This window comes from Ceratotherium simum, chromosome 33, assembly GCF_057802395.1.
Source record: "Ceratotherium simum simum isolate JZ-2026a chromosome 33, ASM5780239v1, whole genome shotgun sequence".
Lineage (NCBI taxonomy): Eukaryota > Metazoa > Chordata > Mammalia > Perissodactyla > Rhinocerotidae > Ceratotherium > Ceratotherium simum.
This window is the reverse complement of record NC_141932.1, coordinates 7922665-7945028: the sequence shown is the minus strand read 5'-3', so window position 1 is coordinate 7945028 and position 22364 is coordinate 7922665. Positions and strand designations below refer to the sequence as shown.

Here is a 22364-nt window from a genome sequence, read left to right as displayed (position 1 = left end):
TTGTCATGGTCTGGAACTGAAGCCACAGTATCTCTGAAGTATGCCTATATACGAAATTTCTAGTTTATCAAAAAAAATTCTGTTGTTCATGCGTACATTCATTCTTAAGAAGAAACTCAAGAACATTGATCTTTTCAAATTATTTCCCAAGCATTCCAAGGAGAAAAACTAGATTATGTTCTTCTCATCTTTAGTTCTGAAATTAATTTTCCTAGTATTCTTCAAATGCTAACTATATTTCTATTTTCAAATTACGTAAATGTGCAACCTTTGGATTTTATTTCAGTACACAAAAAAAACCCCATGTAGAAATATAATCATATGGTGTATATTTATGTATAGGGAGGCAGGTTTTAGCAGGGGTAAGTCTAAAATTGCACTGCAATGCTATTTTCATTATAGCCACAGAAATAATCTGAAATACACTATGGAGTCAACTCATATGCAAATTATGAATATATATTTCCAAAACCATAAGTTGTATGAATCTCACATGGAAAGAAATTGTGACAGATGCCATTCAACTAGAGAGCCTAATGATGTAGCATTAGTGTTCATTATGAAGCACCCCAATTAAGTGGGAGATACATGGATTAATAGAAGACACATGATTCATTCAGGATTACAAAAAAAAATTACACTTTATTTAGATGTGAAAGTATAACACATAATAAAGGGATATGAAAATGCAATTCCAGTGGCTAAATTTGAATCTTTTACAAGCACACTCTTCTCTGGTTCTTGTGATTAAAATGTGCTATTATGTTTGTCTCTTCAGTTACCAAAAATAAGCCTAATTTTCATTAATCTATGATATACAACATCCATTACCTTTCAAAAAAAAGACCACCATTCCCCCTCCAGTTTTTCTACCACATATGCCATCCCTAGTAACCCCTCATTCTATTCAAGTGAAAATGTCATTTTCTCAATTTCCTGGCTTACTCTGTTTCATGGTCATCTGGTAGAGCAATGTATTCCTATAATCATCAATCAAAGCCTACAGTCATACCAACAAAGCTACAGAAGGGGCTGAGGCCACAGAAAGCATGATAATTTAGTAACAGTTTTACATCTATTCTCTGCCACTCCCCATGCTCGTAAATTCATACCATACTACATCTTCAAAATTAGTGTCATAGTTATTCCTGGTTCCATGAATATGAATAAATCCAACCTAATGAAGTGTGTCCACTCTTACTACCAATCCTTTCCCTGAGACCATCATGGTGACAAATGAAAAGCATATAATGAAAGTATAACATCAACAGATTTCAAATGAGGTTGTAACTCATCAATAATAATGTAGTCTTTTTAGGAAACCTCAAATAATTGAATTAAAACATTTTTTAACTGAAGATAGATCTTTCCACAGATACCCTCGTTTCACAGAAACACATCATCTCATGAGTCATAAATAATTTTAACTTTTAATTCTCTGTGCAACTTAACATGTGAGACTGGTTAATCTTCAAAAGTAATAGACATAGTTCACTCTAATATGAATATTCTTATGTGCAGTCCACTGAAAGAACTGGTTAAACAATTTATCAGCTTCCTTATATTTGTAATAGTTCTGTCCAGTATGAATGCTTTGGTGTATCACGTGGTCATTGCTTAAACGCCTCTACACATTTGTATGGTTTCCATCTTATATAAATTCTTGCATGACGATGAAGTTGTACTTTTTTGATAAAGCTGATCACACTCATTACATTTATAAGATTTCTCTTGTAGGGCCGGCCCCGTGGCTTAGCGGTTAAGTGCGCGCGCTCCGCTGCTGGCGGCCCGGGTTCGGATCCCGGGCGCGCACCGACGCACCGCTTCTCCGGCCATGCTGAGGCCGCGTCCCACATATAGCAACTAGAAGGTTGTGCAGCTATGACATACAACTATCTGCTGGGGCTTTGGGGGGAAAAATAAATAAATAAAATCTTTAAAAAAAAAAAAAAAAGATTTCTCTTGTAAGAATTCTCTTATGGTCCACAAGGCTTAAACTTTGGATACATCTTACCATATGTTACATCTGTGTGATTTCAAAGATGTATATTCTGATACCTAGTGAGGTGTGAGCCCTGATCACCAGGTTTGACACATACATTATATGGTTTCTCTCCACAGTGGAGTCTCTGATATTGAGTGAGGCTTGAACACTTGCATAAGTCTTATCTCAATCATATTTTTAAGGTTTTATTCTGCCATGAATTTTCTGATGATCCTCAGAGCTTGACCTTTGAATAAACACACTGCCACTTACATTAAGTTTATAATGTTTCTTTTCAGTATGTATTTTCTGATGCCTAGTAAAGCTTGAAAACTGGGCAAAAGCTCTGCCACTCACTGCATTTGTAAGGTTTCTCTCCACTATGGATTTTCTGATGTCTTCTAAGGGTTGCAAATCAGGTAAAAGATTTGTCACACTGATTACATTCATGTGGTTTCTCTCCAGTATGGATTCTCTTATGCTGAGTAAGGCCTGAACACTCAGCAAAGACTGTGCCGCATTCATTACATTTGTAAGGTTTCTCACCCGTATGAATTCTCTGGTGAATTGCAAGGCATGACATTCCACTAAAGACCTTGGCACATTCATTACATTTGTAAGGTTTTTCTTCAGTATGAATTTTCTTATGTTGAGTAACTATAAACCTTCTCTAAAGGCTTTGCCACACATGTTACATTCATAAGGTTTCTCTCCAGTATGGACTTGCTGATGTCGAGTAAGATATGAACTCTCTGTAAAGGCTTTGCCACACTCATTACATTTGTATGGTTTCCCTCTAGTATGCATTCTTTCATGCTGAGTTAAGGCTTGAATGTCCAGCAAAGGCTTTGGCACATTCATTACATTTGTAAGGTTTCTCACCAGTATGAATTCTCTGGTGAATTAGAAGGCATGACTTTTGACTGAAGACCTTGGCACATTCATTACATTTCTAAGGTTTCTCTCCAGTATGAATTTTCTTTTGTCGAGTAAGATACAAACACATTCTAAAGGCTTTGCTACACACATTACATTTGTAAGGTTTCTCTCCAGTATGGATTTTCTGATGTTGAGTAAGATATGAACCCTCTGTAATGGCTTTGATACACTCATTACATTTGTATGGTTTCCCTCCAGTATGTATTCTTTTATGCCAAATAAGGCTTGAATGCCAAGAAAAGGCTTTGCCACATTCATTACATTTGTAAAGTTTCTCACCAGTATGAATTCTCTGGTGAACTACAAGGCATGACTTTTGACTAAAGACCTTACCGCATTCATTACGTTGGTAAGGTATGGATTTTCTTATGTCGATTAAGATGTGAACCCTCCATAAAAGCTTTGCAAAACTCACTGCATTTGTAACTTTTCTCTCCAGTATGGATTTTCTGATGTCTTCTAAGGCTTACAAATCTGGTTAAAGATTTGTCACACTGAATACATTCATAAGATTTAACTCCAGTATGGATTTTCTTATGCTCAGTAAGGCCTGAATGCTCAGCAAAGGTTATGCCACATTCATCACATCTGTAAGATTTCCAGTATCCACTCTCTGATGACATGCAAGTTTTGATTTTTGATGAAAGGCTTTGCAACCTACATCAGATTTATATGGTTTCTCTCCTGTATGGACTTGCTGAGGTGTACTAAGTTTCAAGCACTGATTAAAAGCTTTGTCACACTCATTACCTTTGTAAGGTCTCGGTCCAGAAGGAATTCTCTCATGACTCACGAGGTTCAACTGTTTGCTAAAAGGCTTCCCACCCTCATTATATTTGTAAGATTTTTCTCTAATGTGTGTTCTCCCATACTGTGCAGTTAAAAAAGGATATTTAAAAACCTTATTATATTTATTACAAATGTTTTCGACACTAGGAAGAATTCTTTGAAGTGGTGAAAGTGAGGAACCATTGTTGACAGACTTTTCAACTTCTCTGCATTCACCAATTTTCTCCTCAGTTTGAAATCTCTGCAGTTCAGCCAGGTGTGCCTGCCAACTTAATTCAGTTATAGTTTCCAAACACTTTATATACTTGTTTCCAGCATTGCTTATGTGATTTTTCAGTTTTAACAAATTCCTTATAAATTGTTCATCATGCATGAAATATTGGTATGTATTATCTTTTACAGAAACACTCTGTTTTTGTAGAAAATTAATTGAGGATTTATGGTGTTGCCAATCTATTCTACAAGTTGGATTTTTGTTATGAGTCAAAGGCACTCCTTTGTAATTTCTTGCATCATATCCCCGTTCATTCTGATGCTCATGCACGTTTTCCCAGACTTCCTTGAGGTCAAAATTGTTGATGCTATGCCTTCCATTGCTTTCCAATATCAATAAATGGTAGAATTCTCCTTAATCAATGTCCTCTCTTGGTGATAATTCCTTTATTGCAAATCCAGCAGAAAGGTTTCCTATTAGAGTTGGAAGAGAAATGTTTTATATTGAATTAGAACACTGTGCAAAAATTAATACTTAAACATAGTTGTGAAATCTCTGAAGCATTCTCTTCAAACACCACTGTGATATACAGATTTAAATTTTCTTTTCATTATTTTTTCTATATTTTCTCTGATCCCTCACAATAGGTTTTCAAAACACACATTATACACTATACATATTGTCTGGCTATACAACCAGAGAAATAAATGATACTCCACAGTTAGAGAATCTTCCCTAACTTTTAATCTTTATAATAAGGTGTGTTGATAGGAAGCAAGGAAAAGATAATAAGAAAAAATGTATATCACAATAATAATAATAAATAAAACATTTTCATAACCCATGACAAATATAGCAGGTAAGATAAAAGATAACCACATTCATACAAATTAACAGTCTCTGGAATGCTAAAGAATTCTTTCTAAGGAAATAAAGAAAGAATTTACATTCCAGAAGGAGCAAACAGTAGCAAAATGGAAATATATATTAAGAATCAGTGAATTTTAAAATATCAGTTTTAGGTAAATACACATTATTATAAAGATTAAGAATTAGGGAAGACTGTCTGAAATCTCAATTATGATTTCATGCCTGCAGTTATATAATACTCAGTACACAGATCAATTCTCTAACTATGGAGTATCATTTAATTATCCAGTTATGAGGTCAAAAAATGTGTATAATAGGTAGGATGTGCTTCAAAAACTCTAAAAGTGAAAGAAAACATTAATATAGAAAAAAATTACAAAAAGACAACGTACAAGATAGAATGCAGTGTATGTAGTGTGAGGAGGGGCAGGTCCTGTGGATACTGGGGTGTTTGGGTACTTAACAGACACAAAGGTGCCAGTATAGTTCACTTAGATCAATGAAAGCACTGAGAAAAGGCCAGGACTGGGATTTAGAACAGGAAGAGTGCAGGTTGGAGTAATGAGCCATGTGGGAACAGGGCTTGTGCTTGCAAATCTATGGGACTATAACTGTGCTATGACAGCTAAAATCTTGAGCTTGGAAAAGGAGACAAAGTCATTTAGCAAGAGGTGTAATACTGACTCATTCTGTAGGAACTATACTATGGGGATGAGGCAAACATGGAAGAGATTAAAAGGGGAGACAGTGTGGTGTTATGGAAAAAATGTATGTTGAATTCTACTCCAGTATTTGTTCTAAAAATGACCAAACTGAATATCGCACACATTCCATTTCTAGGCGTATACTCAAGAGAGTCATATGTATGTTCCAGAAGACATGTACAAGAACGTTCTTGGTAAGACCCAAAAGCAAAAACCTGGAAATGACGACCAAGAGAAGAATGGACAAATTTACTCTCTATGAACTCAGATGGATGCCATAAAACTCTCTCAAGAGTCCAGCAATGAAGGGTGACCATGGGTGCTGGATGATCTCTGACTGGGGGGTACAGAGGCTGTATGACGGCAAAAAAGTCAGCAGGAGGCTTTTGCCAAGGTTTCAACTCTTTGGGGATGTGATTATATTTGGTAAAACATATCTTGTGAACTGTATAACATATTTTTAAAAATAGAAATTTATCAATTTTGCCACAGTAAATTTATTAGTCTGAGTGTCCTTGCTTGTTATATGAAAACATGAGAGTCCCCATTTTGCTGCAATATTTTAATTATTTGAAATCATGTCTTTGGGACTTTTCATATGACAATCCAAGACATATAGGAGACAGCACGTGAGAAGTGCTCTTACTATATGTATTAGTAGATATATACTTATTATCATTATGAATGAATAGAAATTAATATACACTTATCCAAAAGTAATGAATTCTGAATTCACAAACATGATCAGAAAGCAGTACCCTTAAGGGGCATTACTAAATGAGCACAGAATGGTTGGTATGGAAAAATGGTGTTGGTAGCAGCATTTAAGTGTAGAAACAATTTTTGGCAGTGCATGGTGATTCATGCAGAATTCTACATGCAAGCATGTGGTCAGCAACGTAAGTCTCCAATAATACCCAGAACAGGACAGCAACTGGATGTGTGTCAGCAAGGAACAGGTAACTTTTTACAGAATTTGGCTGAAAAGGAGGACAGGGAACAAAACAGGCTTCACGGGTTACTTGAAATATGTAATTCCAAGGACTTAAATTGTCTGAGAAATGCAACTCTCAGAAGCAGTAGTAATGAGGGAACCACGGACAATAAAAAACTGCCTAACTTTTCTATCAAATAAACTGAGATATTTAAATATTAGGTTAGTATACCAAGATGTGGAGGATGACTCTAGACAAGGAGAATAATTATTAGAATAAGTTATTTTTAGCAAAAAAATATAAAGTCAGTGAAATTAAAATCAAATCCAAAAGTTATTTTTTGAAAACTACATATACTGCATAAAACACAATGTATTTTATATATTAAAAAACTATGGAAAATCAATTGAATTGTATTTCTGTAGCTATGTAACTTAATTTTAAAAAGTGTTTTTAAGATTTCAAAAATTCTCAGTTTACAAAAATGTCATAGATTTAATTGAGGACAATGTGTAAAAACAATGAGATACCACTAGACACACGTATGAGGCTAGACAAAATCAAGAATAGTGACAACACCAAACACTGGCAAGGATGTTGAGAAAGAAGAACTCTCACTCATTGCTGGTGGGAATGCAAAATGGGAGTCACACTGGAAGAGAGTTTGCAGTTTCTTACAAAACTGAACGTATTCTTACAACACGATGTAGCAGTCACCCTCCTTGGTATTTACCCAAATGAGCTAAAAACTTATTCCCACATAAAAACTTGCACATGAATATTTATAGCAGTTGTATCCATAACTGCCAAAACTTGGAAGCAACCAAGATGTCCTTCAGTAGGTGAATGGAGAAATAAACTGAAGTACATCCAGATAATGGAAGTATTATCCCCCACTAAAAAGAAATGAACTATCAAGCCATGAAGAGACTTGGAGAAAAAAATGAATATAACTAAGTGAAATAAGAAAATATGAAAGGGTTATATACTGTTTGATTCCAAGTAAATGAAATCCTGGAAAAGGCATATCAATATAGCAGAGAGATCCCTGGTTGCAGGAGTTAGGAGGGAGGGAAAGATTAACAGGCAGAGCACAGAGGATTTTTAGGGCAATGAAATTAGTCTGTATGATACTATTATGGTAGATATGTGTCATTACACATTGGTCCAACCAATAGAATGTGAATGCCAAGAGTGAACTCGAAGGTAAAGATGGACTTTGGGTGATAATGATGTGTCACTGTAGGTTTATGAATGATAACAAATGTAGCACTCTGGTGTGGGATGCTGATAATGGGGAGGGTCTGGATGTGTGAAGGTAGGAAACATACAGGAAATCTTTACTTTTTGCACAATTTTCCTGTGAAACTAAAACTGCTCACAAAAACTGTCTACCAAAAAAAGTGTATGTTAATACTGCTAAGCATAAAGTAATAGGACACAATAGTAAAAGGAATAACTAAGACTACCTTTTCAAAAAATTCTAGAGGTTATACAGGTTTTGGGGGAAGTAATATTGAGTCATAACCAGTTGAGAAAGAAACCTCATAAAAAATATAAAACAATATTCATTCCATGACTCCACAGCCCCAAATTGGAGATATAAACCAAAGAACAGGGAGGGTATCATCAAAAATATGGAACTGACGAAATAAATAGAAAACAAGGTCAGTTATGACAATGAAATGTGCCAGATGAAAGTATCAGTAGCTTAAACAAAACAAATTACAGTAGACTTAAAAAACATAGGCATCATTCAACTTTATAAACTTCCTTAATAAGATGTGTCAAAATAGTATTTGTTGAAGGTGAATGAACAAGAGCAGACGTATAGGATACACAATGTGGCATGAACAGTAGTTTACTCAAGAGTCTCACAGAAATTAGGTTGTGAACTTGGACAGTGTTCTCCTTAGGTTAAGTTCCTACACCTTTTATTTACTGCCGGCTCAAAGGAGATGATCATAGTATGTCTGACCCGTACTGTCATACTGCCCTTGGGAGACACTGTTCACTCCTCAACAAACAGGACAACTAGAAACACTTATCAGTCAGGCTCTCCTAATACTTTCCGCCTCAGTATCCTGGGACATGCTGGCCACTACCCACTGGCTTCAAGAGGCACTTCTGTATGTCAGAGGATGTATTTCTAACATATTAAGCAGTCTTCTCCATCAAGAATTTTCTCTTACCCAGTAAACACCCTCCATGGGAAAGTCCACCAGAAGCTGTCCATCACCTAAAGATGAGTTATCTCAAAAGAAAAAGAGGATGAAACTTCAGACTCTTGGAATGTGTATTTCAAAAGCAAGTTTCAGAGGCAAAATCTTAGAGGAGAATAAAAAATCAGGAAGACCAAGGTCTTTCTATGTTCTGTGACAGGGAGAGCAGGAAGAGGGAGAAAAATACAAGATATAGGAGTAAAATAAGAAAGTCAGATTTTGTGGGGTTCTTGAGAAGGGGCTGTGACCTGGGACTATAGGCTGTGGGGTGAGTGCCTGAAAGACTGCCGCAAAACAATGGGGATCAAAGAGAGGATCTCAGTGTGTAGTCTTTATATTACTGCTCAGTGACAATGTCAAACAATCTCAAATTCTATTCCTCTTTACATATATGTGGCAAAAAGAGAACTGAAGAGATGGCTGAGGGGCCTGAACAGGCAGTCAGGGCCTGACACAGCCCAGCGAGTTTCATGGAACCCCAGAGACAATGGAAGAGCAGCTATTTTGTTTGTCTATCTCCCGAGAAGTTCTCCCAAGAACATGAAATGCGAATGCAAACTGAAGAGGTCCTGGGGTCAGGACTAGAAAGCCCTCAGCTCTCATCTCTATGGACTGAGAACCAAGAGAGATCAAGGGGAAAGAGGACTTCTTAGAGACAGCCATCTTGGTCTCCCTCAAACCAAGGGACCCAAGTAGCCAGTGGGGCCCAAGGGACCCAAGTAGCCAGTGGGGCCAGATAATAGAGTATTGTACGTCATGATAAAGCTTTTGCCTGCCTCTGCGTGAGCTGCAGGATCATGGTCGAGTGTGATTTTAACCTTTTACACATTTGAATAACAGACTGGTAAGTTTGTATGTGTGGTTTGCGGGGGGAATCTCTTTGAGAGCTTATAAGAAATATACATTCATTTTCCCACAGATCTTTCCCAATTGAGGAGAATTTCCCAAACAATACTTAATGGAGCAGCTCACTCTGTGCCCATGTGAGCTCTTACTTGTGTTCACACCTCCATACATTCCCAGGTGCCTGCATTTTGTCCTACTTCCTTTTCACTCTTCAGAGTCCAGGGCTGTTTCCCCTGCTCTGCAATGGAGCTAATGTTGTGCTCAAGAGAGAGTTCAAATTATAAAGAAAAATTGAATGTGACACGCTGTGCTTTTGCAGAACACATTCCCAACTCTTTGTTCAGTAAGAAGAGGGAACATTATAGACGGGTCTAGAAATGTATTTCAAAAATCAGTCAACTCACTGCCTCCTTCTGAATGCTAAGGGGTTGGTTTTAAGTATGTAGGTATCTAGCTCTCTCCCAAGAACTAGTGAATCAAAAGCACAAGGGTAAAACCACAGAATCAGATATTTCTAAAATTGGCTATAATGTTTTCTGACTATTATGTTCTGAAACCACGACCAATGACGCATGCAATGGGCAGAACTTCTGAAGAAAGGGGACGTTAGAGTCCATGTGCCACACTAGGAAGCCTTTCTGAATCAAAAAACCTTCAATCACTCTCTTAAGAACAGGGATTTGAAAATCAGACAGGCAAGGTAGGGGCTCCCAAGAGACTCATAAGGGAAAACGCAAAGATATACAGAAGTAGTTACCAACTTCAGAAGGGAAGTTATCCTCACCCAGGGAGAGCAGGTTCCTATAGTTCTCCAACGTTACGTCCCTGTACAAGGCCCTCTGAGCAGGGTCCAGGCATTCCCACTCCTCCCGAGAGAATTCTATGGCCACATCCCTGAAGGTCAATTGCCCCTGAAAGGAAAGCACATTTCACCATGTCAACAAGGACAGAGTTCTTATTTTGATACTAAATGAGAGACGAAGACATGTGTAAGCATTGACTCGGCAGGAGGGAATGTTCTCACTGATCCATTTAAGATAATTTTGGTCAAGTTATATTTCTCTAAATTTTCTTAACTGAGGTGAAATTCACATAACATAAAGTTAGCCATTTTAAATTACAATTCAGTGGCATTTAGTACATTCAAAATGTTGTACAAACATCACCTCCATCTAGTTCAAAAACATCTTTCTCATCCCAAAGGAAATCCATTCCCCATTAAGCAGTTGCTTCCCACTCCCCTCTCTCCCCAGTCCCTGGTAATCACTAACATGCTTTCTGTCTCTATGGATTTACCTATTTCAGGTACTTTCATATCACTGGAATGGTATGAAGTGTGCGATCTTTTGTGTCTGGCTTCTTTCACTTAGAATAATGTTTTTGGTTTATCTATGGTGTGGTATATGTATCAGGACCACACTCCTTTTTTATGGCTGAATAATTTCATTGTCTGACTATACCACAGTCATCCTTTCATGGACATCTGAGTTGTCACCACCTCTTGGCTAATGTTAACAGTGCTGCTTTGAACATGTGTTTGAATATTGGTTTTCAATTTTTTTGAGTATATACCTAGGAGTGGAATTACTGGGCTATATGGCTTAATTTTACAAAGATCTCCACACTATACTCCATAGTAGTGACACCACCTTCCACCAATGTATCAGGATTCCAATTTCTCCACATCCAAGCAACACTTGTTATTTTCTGTTTTGTTATACTCATCCCAGTGGGTGAGAAATTATATCTCATTGTGCTTTTGATTTTGTATTTTCCTGATGACTAATTTCATTGAACATATTTTCACGTGCTTGTTGGCCACTGTACATCTTTTATGGAGAAATGTCTATTAAAGTCATTTGACCATTTTTTAATTAGGTTCTTTGTATTTTGGTTGTTGAGTTGTAGGACTTCTTCATATATTCTGGATACCAGATCTAGACCAGATTTGTGATCTGCATTTTCTCCCATTTGGCAGACTGTGTTCTCACTGAGGTAACAGTGTCCTTCAGTGCACAAACATTTTTTATTTTGATGGAGACCAATTTCTCTGTTTTGTTTTACCTCTTTGCTTTTGGGGTCATATCTAAAAATCCACTGCCAAATCCAAGGTCAGGGAAATGTATCCCTACCTATTCATCTAATAGTTTTTTAGTTTTAGGTCTTACATTTAGTCTTTGGTTCATTTTAAATGATTTTTTCATATGGGGAAAGGCAGAGGTTCAATTTCATTCTCTTTCATGTAGATATGCAGTTGTCCCAGCACCACTTAAGAAACTATTCTTTCCCCATTGACCAGCACCCTTGTGAAAAAGGAATTGACTAGATGTATGGGTTTATCTGTGGACTCGCAGTTCTATCACCTTGCTTTATATTTCTATCCTCACGCTGGAAACACAGTTTTGATTACTCTAGTTTTGTAGTAAGGTTCGACACTGGACATTGTATGTGCTCCAACTTTGTCATTCTTTTCATGCTTATTTTGATTATTTGGAATCCTTACCAATTCAATATAAATTTTAAAATTAGGTTACCTATTTGTGCAAAAAAGGCTGTTGGGATTTTGATGGGAATTCCACTGAATCTTGATAGTACTTTGGGGAGGACTGTGACCTAAACAACACTAAGTCAACATTTTAGGGAGGACACTTCACAGACAGAGAAAATTAACAACTCCAAAATGTGGCATTTTAGGAAGGAGAAAACAGACCAATCCATTAAGACTATGACTTTTACCTCGGAAAGAGCCATTCCTTCTTTCTTTCCTCTTCCTCTGGGATTCTCAGGTTAGATTATTCTGTATGACAAAAACATGTTGTTCAGTGCTTAGAATCAACACATTGCCTTCCTCTGCCACAGGTATACACATAGGGAGAACCTCAATACAGGGGACAGATGGCCCTTTGGTGCCCACTGTAAGAGGAAGGATACAGGGACAGTAAACTCTACACAGAGATCAATAAGTGAGTTTTTCACCCATTTCTTAGAAAGCCCTCCCCTCCTTCGGAAACCCACACACTCTGCTGCAACTGCACTGTCCTTTGTCAGCTGGCATGGGCGTCAGGAAACTGCCTCATGCAAGTCCCTGGCTCCTCCCTAGGCAGCCAGAATCTAATGAGCGGCTGATGCAGGACAGGGAAGCATGTCCCCTCCCTCAATCTGCACCACCTCTGAAGGGCCACCCAGCTCCACAGCTCGCTGCTGTAGATACACTGAGGAGTTTAGATTTTTGTCCTGAGAGTCAGGGGGAACCATAAGAGGGCTTAATGCCAGGAGATGACACAATCAAACTTAAGATTTACCCATGAAACACAGAGGGAGGAGAGTGAAGCTGAAAGAGACGCATGCCTCTCTCTCTGAGCCTCTGCCCCTGCCTCTTTCTTACTGGTTTTCATTATTTTTGGAGGACTGGGACACACTGCAAATTCTAATTCTAACTGGGCACCCTCTCCTGGAAAACTGCCAAATGCAGACACATGCCCAGTTTTGAAAATCATTTCAAGGATCCCACTAGCTCAGACTCAGAATTCCTGGTCTACTCGATCATCTCCATGTTACAGGTGGGGGCACTGAGGCTCAGAGGGGAGAAACTTTACCAAGTTACCCTGAAGAGGTCTGAGTTCAGTGAGCAGAACGGGGTGTATGCGGTGGCCTGGACAGGGCAGTAGAAAAGGTCTGTTCTAGTTCCAGATTACATTTCACATTCCTGATCAAGAGAAGATTCTCTTTCATGGGTTTAATCAAATTCAAGCATTTAATTCCTCTTTTCCAGAAAAAATATTAAAAAATGTTTAAAAAATGAAGTTACAAATAGTTATGAGTCTTGGAAACATGAAAGAGGGTCACTTGGAGATGGGCTCTGAGCAATCTATTCATCATGGACACATGGGCTCTGCGGGAACAAAGCTCCAGATTCAACCAGCTCATCCTTCAACATCTGCACAGAAAGTACACAGGGGACTGGAGGGGAACATCTATATAGTTGGAGACTTTAGCTTAGAGGTCACCAATTTAACAGATCACTTTAGGGAAGAAAGAAGCTGCTGACTAGTAAACTAACGGGTTACACTAGGTTTCCAGCGTTAAAAGACTACCAACATCCTTACCAGATTCACAGTGAAATACTGCAGTTATTTACAGAGATCAAAGTTCCAATATATAACAGAGTAGAAAGCATATAAACCTCATACTAGGAACAATAAAATTAACAGGGAAAATAATTTGGAAATTAAAAAAATACTAAACTTAAAACAAGTGTGAGGATACATCAAATTTAGAAAAGAATGACATGAGCCAAGGGGACAGAAAGTCCTTCCCCATTGCTTGAAAGGGAAGAGGGTGACCTGGAATTGACTGAGCTGTCTCTGCCCTCAGGGTGAATACCGGCTGCAAATGGAATTACCTTCTGGTGCAATTTCAGGAAATACAGATGCCTCAAACACGTGGTTTTCTAACTCGCATTCTCTTCTGCAAAACTTAAAAAGTTCAACAAATCTGAAATTAATTAGGTTACGGAGGCACAAGTCAGTACTTCACAACTTAATACCTCATATCCAATCAACTCAATACTGGCCCGGGTTTGGGTCCCTGGGTTTCTCCACCGCTGTGTATTGTGTTCTCTGTATTTGTCTCTGTCCTTCTGGTTCTCTCCTCTCCTTTTTTCCATTTTTTCCATTTCTGTGTTTCTCCTCATCCTCCTGTTCCCCTCCCTCTCTATTCCTCCTCCTACGGTGTTGGCCCCACTCTGTTGCAACCTCTGTTTCAATCCCCGAGTTCTTTCTCCCTAAACTTTCAGGTGACGCTCTAACTCCATTGATTTCTGCCTCTTTCTCCCCCTCTCTGTTCCCCTCTGCTCTCCCTGGAGGGGGGCAAAGGGCGTGTATCCGCCTCCTGAGTGAGGACTTGATCACGCGGTTGGGCGGGGGGAGTCAGACGTCACAGAAAGGTTTTGAGCAGGAAAACGACGCGGCGGTGGTCGGTGTCTACGCGGACCGAAGGCAGAAAGGTTGGGCCAGCATCTGCGTCAGAGCGATTTTAACGCGAAACGGACGTAGACTCCCGGACCGCACGGAGCCGCAGGACTCGGGACGTCTATAGCTACGGCGCCAGAGGTGAAAGGGACGAACTCACAGCGAGACGGACGAGCGGGTTCAGAAATTTTAACTTAGGAAGCGACCCCAAAACCCGGGTGTGACGGGCGGGGGCCTGAGGACCCGGAAGCGCATGTATCACCAAGAAACAAAGACTCACTCGTCGCAGCGCGCCGCTTGCTCCGCGGGATCCACTTCCGTCGCCAGGAAACCGCGCATGCGCGTGCGTATCGGGACGGGGCTGACCTGCCGGGTGGGGGCGGGACCGAGATAGGGGCGGGGCCCACAGGCACGTGGAGTCATCCTCTGCTCAGTCCCTGCAAGTTTCCAGATCTGATTGTCCTCCTGCCGGACAACCTCTGGTTCTCTGCTTTTGGCTTCCTTTGAATCTGTCTGGTGTCCTTTGGAGCCAGGCTACCTACAGGATTAGACGTGTGTGGGCCGCTGATGCTGCAAGCCGAGATATTTTCTCTTAGCAAATCGAAAACGGTTTCTCTGAAAGCTTGATAGAGACGCGTGTCCTAGGAGTGAGGCAGGGGGAGCGCTGGGACCTGGGGGTGGGGTACGGGGGTTGTAGGCGGTGGTTGGATCCTGGAACGTCTGAGACGCAGCACAGTTACAACAATTTATTTAATTGAGCCCGAGAAGGAGTGCACACGTCTCCCCAACCAGATCATTTTGTCCATTTTACCAAGAAGTGTTTTAAATATGCTTCCCTCCACCCCAAGCTATCATATATTTCAGCTGACTACCTTTCCTCTCAGGATGTGAGGTAAAGACATAAACCTGGTCTCCAGTGGTCTCCAGTGTCCTGTGGTGTGTCATATATTGTTTTATCCCCAGCTCCATCCAGGACCGGTTGCTACTGAGGCATTATTTTTCCTTCTCATGTTGTTCACTGATCATCACACAGGCTTTTCCATTTACTAAATTATTCTCACACTTCTCTGCCCAGTTAATTCTAGAGAAATTTTAATTTATCAAGTTCAAAGTCACATGGTCATATAAGTTTCTACTATCTCCAAGGTATTAGAGACCCCAATTTTATTTTTATTTATTTATTTTTGGTGAAGAGGTTGTCCCTGAGCAAACATCTGCGCCAGTCCTCCTTTATTTTGTATGTGGGTCACAGCCACAGCATGGCTTGATGAGAGATGTGTAGGTTGGTGCCCAGGATCCAAACCTGTGAACCTCCAGCTGCAAAAGTGGGAGTGTGTGAAGTTCACTATGCCACGGGGCCAGCCCCTAGAGATACCAATTTTTAATGGATTCTTAGACTTCTCCATTGCAATATTTAATGTAATGGAAATTTTATTCCATTGCACATAATATTATTTTAGTCTCTGCTGTGCCTACTACATTATGGATTCTATGAAGGCAGAGACTCGGTCTGTTTGTCACAGCCTCTCTGTTATGTGACTGCTCATCCTAGTGCTTAAATCTCTCTCAGAAATGAGTGAAGTGACTGCACATTGTTTAAAGAAACAAAAATTTACATTATCATTTTAGGGAGGTGTGTATTCCATACAAAACAAGTTTGCCTCAGAAATCAATGAGGAAAATTTTCAACCCCAAACTCGTCATTATCCAAGGGACTCCTGTAAAGATGATGAACAGGTAGTGGGCTACTGCTAGGTGCTTGAGAATCGAACCTTAGGAAGGAGTTCAACCCTATTTTAATTATTTTTTACCATAGAGATTTCTCTCTTTTTTTTTTTTTACCTTTATCATGCTATAGGAAGAGAAGAATAAGACCATTTATTATCTTTTTGATAGGAATTTCCATTTCCCAAATACCCAGTGTTAATGCTATTATCTCCACTGTAGTTTTTGCTGATTATTAACTTAGGCACTTTGGCATATTTCTGAATTTTTACCTTCACTCATCTGTTAGTCTATTTGTGAATAAATATATCTTGTAGGGATAGCCACACTCATTTTGTGTCTTTTTTGGAGTTTTTGTGGCTATTCTTATTTGTTCATTATTGTATAAAATTTTTGCAATAATATTGCTAGTTCCTAAAACTAACTGATGGTGTCTATATTGGGATCAAATTAAATTTATAAATTAGCTTAAGAAGAATTGACTTTTTAAAAATAATATTGAGTTTTTCTACCCAAAACATGATGGGAATTTCCATTTGTTTATATCTACTTTCATATATTTCAGGAATGTTTTATAGTTTTCCTAACATGGATTTACTTATTTTTGTTAGACTTATTCCTGGTTAGTTTGTCACTTTATGTTATGCTTTTGTAATTTCAGCCCCTCCCACTGTAACTTGTAAATGATTGTTTTTTATATACATAAATTGTTTTATATATGTAAATTGTTTTTATATATGTAAATTATTGTGATTTATATATATGAAAGGTGTTGTTTTGTAAATCAATATTGTGTTCTATGAGCTTACTGAATTATTTTTTTGTAGTAGATTTTCTATCAATTCATTCATGTTTCCAGATGTATAAGTGTATCATCTGCAAATGTACTTTTAAATCTTTGTTTCCAATTCTCACACCATTTTAAATTGCCCTGGCTAAACCTCCACCACAATGGTAACTGAATAGACCAGGTGATCATGTGCTTTCTTAGTGTCATTTTCTGACGTTAGTGGAATGTCTCTAGTGCTTCCCCATGAGAGAGACGAAGACTTTGTTTTTTCAAGTTGGGCAAGATGCATCAGTTCCTAATTTTGAGTGTTTTAGTTTAACATCCATACATATTGAATTCTTCCAAATAGATTTTTTTAAACTATGAGTAGGATCCCCTCATTTCTCTTCATAAATGTGATGAACTATATTAATGAATTTCCAAGTATTGACTTATTCTTGATTTCCAGACATAAAGTTCACTTGGTCATTGTATATTATTTTTATATTATATTACTTTTCAGTTTTTTGCTATATTTTATTTTAGATGTTGCCATCTGTAGGCAGATGTGAGATCTTTCTGTAGTATTCTATTTGGTACAAGCTGTGGGACGGTTTAATATCACTATTTTATTTGATTCATGTAAATCATTTGGAAAATGTACTTTTAATGCTCTTGAATTGAGTAAGTAGCATTGGCTTATGTGCTATTTAAAAGAATGGAAGAGTCTGCCTGATAATCTGTTCCTGGTGCTTTTATTTGTGAGGGACTCATAAACATCTCCCTTTCCTCGTGGATATTGGTCTGTTTAGACTCACTATCTCTGCTGAAGTCAATTTTGGTAAAATATATTTTCTGCAGTTCTTTGGGGAGAGGAGGTCACAGAATCACTACCCCATGTCTCACGATCTGGCTTCCTCCCTGTCGCACATGCTTGGGCTGTTATGACCCTTCCACTGAGCTCACAGTCCTGGCAGCAGGAAGGAGTCATTGAGTATTTTCTATTTCAGTCTGAGAGAGTCTGGAAGGTTAGGAGTTGTATCAGGAATCTAGGGAGGTGTGCATGTCTAGAAATGCAACTCGGTGGAAAACTGCACAGGAAGGAGGAATAATTCCTGAGGCCAGTGTGAGCACGTGGAGGGAGGCTAGAGGGCTGAGACTCTAAACCAACCCATGACTGCTGCTACTAATGTAATTTAGTAAAATCCTCATGAAGGGGTTCTTGGTGTTTGATCCAAGTCCTATCAAAGTCTGAATTTTAAAATGCTTCAAGATTATAATTTCATAATTAATCTACTATTCAATATAGTGTTCAAAAGCCACAGAGACATTTTCAGGAGCAATATCATGATTTCTGTAACAGCTCTGTGCATGTGATAATGAGGACCATGGAACTAACTGAATGGTCTAATTCTAGTAGAAACAATGTGACTGAATGGCAAGTGCTGAAATATAATTATTTTTCTGTAATTTGGGTGTGATGTACTTAGTAGAGACAGTAAATGTCTCTCCACTGGGAATATCTGTGGTCTGTTGATCATGGAGAGATTATTTTCCTTCGTGAAATTAGAAAAGGCCCTTTAAAAAAAGTTAACGTCATAATAGAGGATTTCAGAATTCAAAAAATTAAGGACTTTATTTTTTAAATTTAATTTAATTTTAAAAGAATAAATTAATCTAAAATATAATCTCATCAGAAAAAAATTCCATGCCTTCAAATTCCATTTTGCATATTTGTATTGTATTTTAATAGCTTTCAAAAATCAGATATTAATTCAAGGTCAAGTTAGTTTTTTTCTAAAATAATAAATATGTATGATCTTTAAATAGGATTAATTTATTTTCTACCCTAAAATGCTTTATCACTTATGTACACTTTTTGTCCCATATTTTAGTGCATGGTCTAATTTTGTATAATAATTTTTGTGATGAGCCCTATTGTATTTTTGGTCCAGGCAGAAAATGAAATGAGTTTTTCTGTTGCCATGCTAACATGCATCCATATTAAATAAATAAAATTGGGTCATGTAAAATTATTCAGTGCATCTATAAGTTAAGACCTCTGAATCTTCACCCCTAAATTATTTTAGTCTATAGAACAAATACTCAGACAAAAATGGGAAATTATCAAACCAAGTTTATAAAGTAATATAAATTTAAAATATGACAAGGTATATATATATGTGTGTGTGTATAAATATGTATATAGATATATTTAAAGAGCACAACTAGATAACCATAATAGTATAGAACAGTAGTCAACACCCATATCATTGCAACCAGGCTACCCAGGTCAAATCCTGACTCTGCTGCTATTTAGATAAGTCAGTTAGCCTTTCTTTAGTTAAATTCTCCTAGTCTGTAGAAGGAATGTAATATTACTTCCTAATACACAGAGTTGTGAGTATTAAATAAGTTGGAATAAGTAAAGCATTAATAACAGTGACCATACATCCTAAGTGCTATAAAAGAAAACACATGAAACTTGGGAAATCTCTTAACAAAACAAAATATATTTTACACGTTAATTCTCAGGGGGCAGGAGATTTTATTTTCCGTGAAAATGTAGCCCAAAACTCTTGTTTCCATTCAGAACCCTCTGCTTGTGAATTTGAATATTGAGCCTTAGAAAATGACAGAAAGACCTCTGTGGATTTGAAAATAGGAACCATCTTCCTATCCCAGATAGTTGTTGGAATCCTGGGAAATTCCTCACTCTTATATCATTATATGTTCCTTTGCTTCAGGAGATGCAAGTCAAGATCCTCAGATTTGATTCTCAGGCACCTGACTATGGTCAACTCCTTGGTCATTCTCTCTAGAGGAATCCCAGAGACAATGGCAGCTTTAGGGTTGAAACATTTTGCCAATTATTTTGGATGCAGAGTTCCTTTATATGTTCATAAGTAGCCAGTGGTGTGTCCATTGGCACCACCTGTCCCTTGAGTGTCTTCCAGGCCGTTACAGTCAGCCCTAGGGACACCAGGTGGGCAGAGCTTAAAGTAAAAGCCTTGAAGTGTATTGACCCCTCCACTATCCTGTGCTGGGTGCTCCACATGCTGGTAAATATGGTTTTTTTCCCATATTTATATGACTGGTATATGGAGCAACAAAAACATTACAAAGAAAAGTGATTTGGATATTGTCTTGCTCCACTGCATGACAAGGCCGTAGACTCAGTATATGCAGCATTCACATCTTTCTGTGATGATTGGTGTTTGGGACTCATGACCTTGGCCAGCAACTCCATGGTTTTCATTCTGTACAGGCAGAAGTAGCAGGTCCAAAACATTCATAGAACAATCTATCCCCCAGATCCCTTCCTGAGACTAGAGCCACCCAAAGCATTCTTGTTTTGGGGACCACCTTCATATCATTTTATGCCCTGTTCTCCATCATTTATGTTTATTTGGCTCTCTTGGATAATTCCAGTTGGTGGCTGGTGAACATTGCTGTACTAATTGCTGCATGTTTTCCAGCTATGAGCCCTTTTGTTCTCATGAGCTGTGACTCCAGCATATCCAGGCTGTACTGTGTCTGCTGTGAAAGAAATGCATAATTCCCTCATCTCATCAGAAAATATGAATTGTCTGTCTTGCACCACGTTCGGTCATTGATGCCCATAGACTTCCAAGAATCTTAAGAACTATCATGAACCAGTTTCACTACAGAGAGTGGTGTGGACAAGACCAATTGACACTGGCCTAATATGAAATAGTGAATAACAATAGTCATGGTAAATGAAATCTCATGTAATTAATATGTATATACTTATATAGTTGTATTTTTTTTTTTTGCTGATGAAGATTCACCCTAAACTAATATCTGTTGTCAATCTTCCTCTTTTTTTGCTTGAAGACTAGCCCTGAGCTAACATCCATGCCAATCTTCCTCTACTTTGTATGTGGGTCACTGCCACAGCATGGCTGATGAGTGGTGTAGGTCTGCACCTGGGATCTGAAACCACGAACCCAAGCCACTGAAGCGGAACATATAAACTTAACCACTACACCAAGGGGCTGGCCCCAATAGTCATATTTTTATTAATGTTTGCAGTGGAAAAGTTCAGATTTCATAAAACAGTCCTGAAATAATGTAAAGATACTGGAAATGTCTTTGAATGGGTAATTTTCAATCTGAGATATTAAATTTTCCCAAGAGGTACCTGAGCTTGGAATAGTGAGGACATTTACATAAAAAGGAACATCATGTGAACAGTTTTTCAGGAAATTGGAGGTAGGAACAGTGGCCCCAATTTGTGTTGCAAATGGCCTGGGCCAAAACTGGAGGGAAAATTAGGTTTTAGTTATTGCAGGCATTGGAGGCTGGGTTATCAATATTGTGCCTTACATCCTGAGAGGAATTGTGGACGTTTGAAATGTGATAATGTTTATGCTGAAGATTAGTGTATTAAAATATTTTCAGGTAAACATTTGAAGAGTAAACTGCATGACAGAGAATACAGGAAGACGTGTCAGCTGAATTTTCAAAAGGGTGCAGGTGGGAGGCAGCAAGTGAATAGAGATTTGATATGTGGGTAAAGATCGAATGGATTTTGGGGGTGGTTAGAAGGTAGATTGTTCTGTGTTAAATCTTGATGACACTTGGCTACAATGGCAGGAAAGAGGTCTCAGGATGGACTTCTGCATTTCCAACTTGAGGATGCAAGTTTATGGAGGAGCCTTGCATCAAGTTTGGAGCAGAGGTTGAGTAGCAATTTGGAGCTGAAAGGTATGAATATATTTCACTTAATAGGAGTTTTATTGCTTTTGAAATCACCAAGAGAGGAAAATGGACATCTTTGAAAGAAAATAAAGAAGATATTTACTAAACCATAGAAATATTTTAATATAATTCTCTGTAATGAAAAAATAAACATTTGCCATTTTAAAAAGTAAACATTTTATTTCAGGATAAATTTAGATCTGCAGAAAATTTGCAAAGATAACACAGAGAGTTCACAAATATCCCTCACCCAGTACCCCAAATGTTAACATTTTAACTTTACCATGGTACAATTGTCAAAACTGAGAAACCAGTGTTGGTGCTGTGAAAGATGACAGGAGTGGAGCCATGTTAAAGTAGAGCCAGAGAAGCCATTTCAGAGGAATTGCCTTGCACATCTTGTCTTCTTTATCTTCCAAACTGGACCAAACCACGAACATTCCAAGAAGTCAGTAAGGACAAGAATATCCTGTTTGTAAGGACTGATGAAACTGGACTTTGCTGATGACCGAATCACTAACCGATCAATGAAGTACAAGTCTACCCTTTTGCCTGAGGACCAAATCTCGAGCTAGTCTGTGAAGTACAAACCTAGCCTTACCTCATCTGGCACCAGTGAACTCTTCCTTAATACAACTTACCTCAGCTCCCTCCCTTTTGCCCATTAAAACC

The 22364-nt window shown here is 38.2% G+C and overlaps 2 pseudogenes across 1 annotated transcript; one reads left to right on the top strand and one right to left on the bottom strand.

Moving 5' to 3' along the window:
- Window positions 1-605: 605 nt before the first annotated feature.
- LOC101397281 (uncharacterized) lies at window positions 606-14732 on the bottom strand (annotated as a pseudogene). The gene is made up of 4 exons (XR_015549565.1): window positions 13906-14732; window positions 12240-12300; window positions 10261-10414; window positions 606-4399 (listed from the first exon to the last, which is right to left on the bottom strand). The product of XR_015549565.1 is annotated as an uncharacterized LOC101397281 (transcript).
- LOC101397534 (vomeronasal type-1 receptor 2-like) lies at window positions 14727-21758 on the top strand (annotated as a pseudogene).
- The last annotated feature ends 606 nt before the right edge of the window (window positions 21759-22364 follow it).